Source organism: Drosophila miranda (assembly GCF_003369915.1).
Source record: "Drosophila miranda strain MSH22 chromosome Y unlocalized genomic scaffold, D.miranda_PacBio2.1 Contig_Y1_pilon, whole genome shotgun sequence".
Taxonomy (NCBI): Eukaryota; Metazoa; Arthropoda; class Insecta; order Diptera; family Drosophilidae; genus Drosophila; species Drosophila miranda.
The window spans coordinates 7,552,996-7,560,715 of NW_022881603.1; the positions used below are offsets into that span (position 1 = coordinate 7,552,996).

A 7,720-nucleotide genomic window follows, 5' to 3' on the forward strand; every position below is an offset into this window, starting at 1 on the left:
GTCGTTTATTGGTCGGATTCAGAGGTAACTCTCCATTGGATCCGGTCTCATCCATCGTCGTTGTCGACTTTCGTTTCAAATAGAGTGGCTGAGATTCAAGAGTGGTCAGATGATGCTACGTGGCGGCATGTACCCACGAAACAGAACCCAGCAGATATTGTCTCAAGAGGTTGTGACGTCGACGAAATCGTTCAGTCAATTTGGTTCGAAGGACAATCATTTCTGAAAGAGGAAGAAGAAAACTAGCCCAAGAACGCTCATTTCGAACACTCCGATGATCTTCAGCTGGAAAAGAGGAAGACTGCGGTCGGGTTGACCGCGGCTGTGCGAAGTTCGGAGCTGTTAGATGTCATCGAGGGATTCTCGTCACACCTCAAACTGCTTAGAGTGTTCGTGTATGTGTTCCGCTTTATAAGAAAATGTAAAGACCCAAGCCTAAATTTCGAAAAAAATATCTCACCGACCGAATACAATGAAGCTTTTTATGAAATTGTCGAAATCATCCAGCTCACGAGTATCAAGGAGAAATTGAAAAGGTTAGGAAAGGATCTACAATTGGTCCTAGTCTTCAGCGGTTGAACCCATTCATCCATGAAGACACAGGGACTTGGTGCAACTTTTCGTTGTTACGAGAGGGGGGGCGACTAGCCAAAGCTCCTATATCATACGATGCCAAGTTTCCTCTGCTTTTGACTAAGCGCTCGCAATTCGTGCGAAGCTATATTCGTCATCTGCACCATTCGAATTTTCATGTCGGCCCACGAGCACTTGTGAGCATCCTTCGACAGACCGTGTGGATAGTGAACGCTCAGGAGGTCTGCCGTCAGACAGTTCGATCGTGTATGCGCTGTTTTAAATGCAAGCCTCGATTGCTGACGCAACTCATGGGGAATGTAGTGGCGCCTGTCCAACCAAAAATATCGGATAACCGTCCCACGGTTTCCCCTTCCCTTAGACATGCACCTTGCACCTTTTGGGCAGTTACGCGCAAGAAAAAAATGACATAAGTTAACAGCGGCTACTGTCAAGGTGTGGTGAGAAAAGGGGAATGAGAGAACTAAGGGCTCAAGCGGAAGGAGAGTGGCTTGGGCATGTTATTTCCAATTTTACTCGCGATCCCAGACGGACGTCTGAGGAAAATACTCAAGTAGTGCAGGGAAAGGAAAAATTCTAACCTCGACCGTAATTACCGCGTGTCCATCGTGGCTAAGATCTAGTCAAAAGATCAGCCGACCATTCCTACGATTATTAAGCGAAGGCCGAACCCATCGGGTGGGTGAAAATTGTACCCCAACTGCCGACCAACAGAAAATTAAAGTTCGTTTTTTTTCTTAAAAATCTAACCATAGGTTTGGCCGTACGTAATACCGTACGAAACTCCGGTCGTAGTGCCGTAAGCCGTACCCACTACAGTCTCGTCACCTTACCACACATATAAATACCCAGCGTCCCGATCGACTACAGTATGTGTTAGCCGTCTTCGCCCCCAAATCTTCTTTCGGCGTGGCGTCTGCATACATGTGAGCATCACTACCGCAGCGTGTACCGGCGTGGGCCTACACCAGTGAAAAACGGTCGATGGGCTTTTATCTACGCGTGCAGTGACATACATATGTACATATGTGTGAAATTGACTATTCCCTCTTCAGTGACTTTCGTCATTGCTACGTCGCTTACGCCGCCCGCATACGAACAGTAACGCTAAAGGAGAAGACATTTACCGGCGCCGAAATACTGTTTGCGTTGCTGATGAAGTCATTCGGTGTCTCGATCATGATGGCTATGCCCATGCATTTCTTCATATTAGAATAATACTTTGGAACCCCACTATTGTACTGACCCTAGGATTAACATTAAAAGTTAAATTCGTGTGATTCGGTTTGGTTGGCTTATCATAAAGAAATGTGCAGCTAGAAGGAAAGGAACTAAAACTAATACTCGCGCGTATCGCCTATCAACTCTGACACACTGATATTTACAAGTTTTCAGCCACCCTCATCGACCACATGGAAGCGCTTTCATCGTTGGATTTGATCGTAATGTGAGTGATAACCTGTGAACGTCTGCTATATGTGAATTCAAAATTTTACGCAAGTCGAAGCAACATTAAAGATTCCATGCCTCGACCGTAAGCTTCCCAGCCGTACTGTAACGCTGACCAATCCAATTGTTCACGTGTTTGTTTTGTTCTGCTCTTTCGCAAGCAATGTAACTTTCTGCAATTCCGAATCTATCGACAACCGAACTTATGATTGGGATTACCCACAAGCAATTGCTGTGCACTTTAAAGATGCACCCATCCGTCCCTTGTTTTTGCATTTAAACTGAAAACCATTCGAATATATTGCTATTTGTGTAACGTAATTACAATTATTCCTGAATATACTCTTTATAATTAGTTGACTCTAGTCTAATAAGATCTTTCATCATGATATTTTTAGATATATATAATTAATCTTAATTGCAGCTTATTTGAACATATTATCCTTATTACTTTAGTAGCCTTTATACATATATATCTACCCTCTTAGCGGCCATGAGAGCTTGTAGGAAAGTTTAATGAATAAACTGTTTGTAATGAATTCCCGTTAATTGTTGCCGTTATTAAGGATCATGTGGCGCCGAGATGACGTAACCTAGCAGAAGTAGAGCGTTTATTTTAGGGATCGCTACCCATTACTCAGCCTATTTGGACCGGTGCGATCAAGGAAGGGTGGGCATACCGAGTTGCAATGACACCGCAAGCAACTCCCGCTCGAATTAGTTCCGCTGACTCATCTCCCTACACTGTCATTTCTCTGTAAATTTCTTCCGTCTGAACCTTGAACGGCACGCGAAACTTATTTTTATTGTCTTTGCTCCTAATGCTCGAGCTCGTGACGCGATCTCTCCCTACCCCACCCCCACTCTACCCGACTAACCATGAGACCGGCAGCAACGCGTGCATGGATCTCGATCATACCCTCCATCTGCTCGTCTACCGTTTCAGATCCTAGCCTCCTGCTTCGTTATCTGTTACAATATTAGCAATATATATTTATATATATAATAAATTTAAAAGAAAAATAATAATAATTGGCGCCCAACGTGGGGCCCGAGCTGTCACAGCCCCAGTAAATGTCCGAAAGACAGTCAACTACACCCGACTGGAAATTCCTTATCCTTCTTGGTTCAGACAACCTTGCTAACTTCCTCAATATCGGTTGTGAAGGTATAGTGTAGCGAGAGAGACTGTTGAAATCCTGATGTTTTCCATTAAGCTCTTGGTCCAGTCCACTTAGGCTGCATCTGACTTAACCACTGCCGGTATATCGATCGAGTGCAAGTAGATATTCCCTCCGTCGATCGAAATTGGGTTAATTTATGGCGACAAGCTATAACCTATGTCGCGGAGTTGAGAGTATACGCAAGGAAGTTTATTTGCAGCTTTTTCTATTTTCTATCATTCTCTCAACTATAAAGAGCGTCGTCGACTGTCGAAATCCTGAAGCTTTTAGAATAAGCTCTTGGTCCAGTTGATGCAAAGTAAGACCTACTTGGTCCAGTTTTTGTGATAGGATTCAGCCGTTGATAGAAATCAGGTGTATGTATGGCAAAAAGCTATCGCCTGTCTCGCGGTAGAAAGAACCTGTCCGACTCAGTATCTTTGTTTTCTACACGAATAGCGAACGAGATTTAGTCTATCTCTTATGTGCATCGAAGCAGAATCATGATCCTTTTATTTAAAAACATTTTGTCATTTCTATTCCTTTGCCTTTATATATAAATTACTCCGTATTTAGTGTCGTTATTATCTATAAAAGATCGTTGAGTAACAGATTTTGTACGATAATCATGCCCCTAAGTCGTAGTCCCGAGAATTTCGCTCAAATAGAGAATCAGGGAATAATTTGTAGCACGTGCGCCAAGGAAGTTGACTACCTAGCTCAGTTAATTACCACCAGCTGTGGACACCAATTCCACCGAGTCTGTGTTAACCGTAAAGCTGGAGCCAAAAAGATTTGTCCTGTCTGCCACGTTAGCTTGCATGCATCGGCTTTAAATTTAGCTGAGGAGATTGCCGCAGTCCAGACTGCAAGCCAAGACCCCAGCACAACCATGCACCAGACTAGGTCTAAGGGTAGGGCAACCGATCCCAACGCAGACGCCCCAAGCGGGTCAACTGTTAGTGAGACTAACTCGGAAGTACAAATGGAAGCAAATGCCGCTTCGACCAATGCAGGTCTACACCAGGTTATTGCCGATGCTTTGGCAGCTGCAATGCAGGCTCAAACCAACATATTAGCGCAGACCATAGAAACTGGCCTGCAGAAAGTATCGATTCAGCAAACGGCGTCCCGTTAAAGTATTGAAAGTGTTCGTTCACAACCAATCAATACACAACCCATCGACGAAGTAGAACACCAAACGTTTCAGCAACTGTTCGGCGGGGGTAGTTCGGAAAGACAGACGGCCAGAGAGCCACCAGCTAGATATAGTCTAGGAGGGACCCCGCCAGTCACAGAGCTACGAGCTGATAGAATAAGCCAAATCATGTCAAATTGGAAAATACGGTTTTCAGGTCATTCCTCCATTGGCGTGGACGACTTCATTTATAGGGTAAATGCCATGACCAACCAATCCTTAAATGGAAATTTTGAACTGTTAGCCAGATATGCGAGCAACCTGTTTGAGGGCAGTGCCAGTGAATGGTTCTGGCGATACCACAAGAGTGTCCCCCTCATCCGATGGTCCGACCTGTGCGTAGCACTCAAGACTCAATTCAAAGACGGACGTACCGACTTGGATATCCGCTCAGCGATCACGCAGCGGAAACAGAAGCCAAATGAACCGTTTGATTTATTTTATGAAGCAATAGTCGCATTGGCAGACAAACTAGTACAGCCAATGACTGAGCCCTATCTGTTAGAAGCTCTTAAAGCCAATTTAGTTCCAGAAATTCAACACGAAATCTTGTATGTACCCATCAAGAGTATCGCAGAGCTACGTCATATAGTTCGTACTCGCGAGCGATTCTTGCAGAACTTGTCCAAATCTACGACAATTTTGCAGCGTGCTGCGTCTAAACGACATATTAATGAGATGCATCAAACGTTCAGTGAGACGGATGACGATGCTGATGGTGTAGATGATGCAAGTATTGATGCCATGACCCTTAACTGTTGGAATTGTGGGAAGTTAGGTCACCGTTACCAAGAATGTACTGGAGAGCGGAGGGTTTTTTGTTATGGGTGTGGGAAAGCTGACACTTACAAGCCCTCGTGTAGAAAATGCAGTCCAAAAAACTTAGCAGCTCGTGCACCGTTGATCAGTGCACGCAGACAGATGGTATCGAAAGCCACCAATACGGAGTAACGAGTTCAAAAACAAACTCGCTACCACTTCAACCGGCCATGTCACAAATACCAGACTTACCAACCAGGACAGAGATAGAGAATGGTAGCCAACGCTCCCTACGAATGAAGTTGCGTAGATGTGCGTATAATGTAGCACGAAAGCAAGAACGAAAAGTTTTGTTATCCGCCGTAGTTGGGAATGCGCAGGACATAAGACCGTATGCAAAGGTCCAACTATTGGGGAGAACAGTCACTGGTCTTTTGGATACAGGAGCAACAATCAGTTGTATAGGAGTGGAGTTAGCGTTGAAAGTTAGTCATGCGACCGTCAAAACCGTTAATGCATCTGTGCGAACTGCTGATGGAGCTGCTCAGAAAATTGTAGGCAAGATCACCACTCCCGTGCTGTTTCGAAATGAAACTAAACCCATAACATTGTATTTAGTACCATCACTCGCTCAAGAATTATACCTTGGAATGGACTTTTGGGCTGCATTTAAATTGTTACCTCCAGGTGTAGTAACCCAGAATGCCAAGCCCGAAGTGGCTGCCTTAGCCAAGGATGACCATATGCATATAAGCCTAACGGATTCGCAACAGGCCTTGTTGTCAGAGGCTATCCAAAAGTTCCCGTCATTCGCCAAAGAAGGTCTAGGTCGAACCAGCTGGATAAGTCACGATATCGATATAGGGGATGCAAAGCCAATTAAACAGCGGCACTATTCGGTATCTCCTGCCGTCGAAAAGGTCATGTTTGAGGAAGTAGATAGAATGATAGCGCTTGGCGTTATTGAGGAGTCCGATAGTCCATGGTCGTCACCAGTCGTTCTCGTTAGGAAACCTGGAAAGGTGCGAATACGTCTCGATAGCCGTAAGGTCAACGAAGTCACTGTAAGCAGCGCATATCCCATGCCTTTGATCGATGGAATATTAAGCCGACTACCAAAAGCTGAATATATTTCCAGCATCGACCTGAAGGATGCCTATTGGCAGATCCCATTGACTTCAGACGCTCGCGAAAAGACCGCGTTCACCGTCCCGGGGAGACCCCTGTATCAATACACAGTGATGCCATTTGGACTAACCAACGCTCCACAAACCATGTATAAATTAATGGATAAAGTTATACCCTCTCAGTTACGACATGAAGTGTTCGTCTATCTAGATGATTTGCTCGTTGTATCTTCTACTTTCGAAATCCATGTGCGTGTGTTATCCGAGTTAGCATCTCGGTTAAAACAAGCTGGGTTAACAATTAATGTCGAAAAAGTAAATTTTGTTTGAAGGAAGTAAGATACCTTGGCCATGTCATTGGGGATGGAACTATTAAAACCGATCCAGAAAAAGTTTCAGCCATTCGGGAATTCCCAACACCTCGTTCAGTCAAACAGGTACGAAGGTTTTTAGGAGTAACTGGCTGGTATCATAAATTCATTCGAAATTATGCCGGTCTGGCCGCTCCATTGTCGGACACGTTGAAGCAGAAACGTAAGTTTGAATGGACGAATGAGGCCCAACTTGCATTTGAAGACCTGAAAAGTAAACTTTGCAGTGCTCCCGTTTTGCATAGTCCAAATTTTCGGATTCCATTCGCTATTCACTGCGATGCGAGTCATACTGGCGTGGGCGGAGTACTTATGCAAAAAGATGTAGAAGGTAACGAGGTTCCGATCGCATATATGTCTAGAAAGCTAAATCAATGCCAACGAAATTACTCGGTTACAGAAAAAGAGTGTTTAGCAGCTGTACTGTGTGTTAAAAAGTTTCGCGCCTACATCGAAGGGCATGAATTTGTCATTATTACCGATCATGCTTCGTTAAAATGGCTTATGAGTCAAGCGGATGTGAGCTCTAGACTCGCCAGATGGTCGTTAAAATTACAAGGTTTTGACTTCCAAATTTATCACCGAAAAGGAGTCAACAACAAAGTGCCAGACGCCCTGTCCCGAGCCTATACTGAAGACCTGTCCGAGCTCCAAATGGACAGTCTGCTAGATCTCAGTTCACCACAGTTTCACTCAGTTGAGTATGAGGATCTAAAAACCAAAATAACCGCCAACCAGACGAAAATGCCTGATGTCAAAGTAATTGATGGTTTCATTTATCGCCGTGCTGAACATGCAGTAGGAGAAAAAGTATCCGATGACCTCTGCTGGAAGTTATGGGTACCATCCGCCCTAACGTCCGTTGTGCTGAGGCAAGCACACGAACATCCTCTCTCCTCACACGGTGGTATCCACAAAACGCTGGAGCGAATACGGCGATACTACTATTGGCCGAATTTGGTCACCGATGAGAAGGCATATGTTAATCAGTGCGAGGTATGCAAATGTTCAAAACATCCAAGTTATTGTTTACGACCTCCCATGGGAAAAACTCAGGGA

At 44.6% G+C, this 7,720-nt stretch overlaps 1 long non-coding RNA gene across 2 annotated transcripts; it reads left to right on the top strand.

The window, feature by feature from the left end:
* The first annotated feature begins 1,121 nt into the window (after window positions 1-1,121).
* On the top strand, window positions 1,122-2,259 carry LOC117192008. Of its 2 annotated transcripts, XR_004474146.1 has the most exons (4): window positions 1,122-1,272; window positions 1,350-1,520; window positions 1,650-2,041; window positions 2,142-2,259. It is a non-coding gene; the product is annotated as an uncharacterized LOC117192008 (long non-coding RNA). The 2 variants fall into 2 exon arrangements; XR_004474145.1 differs by lacking the exon at window positions 2,142-2,259 and having other exon boundaries at window positions 1,140-1,272; window positions 1,650-2,134.
* Window positions 2,260-7,720: the final 5,461 nt, after the last annotated feature.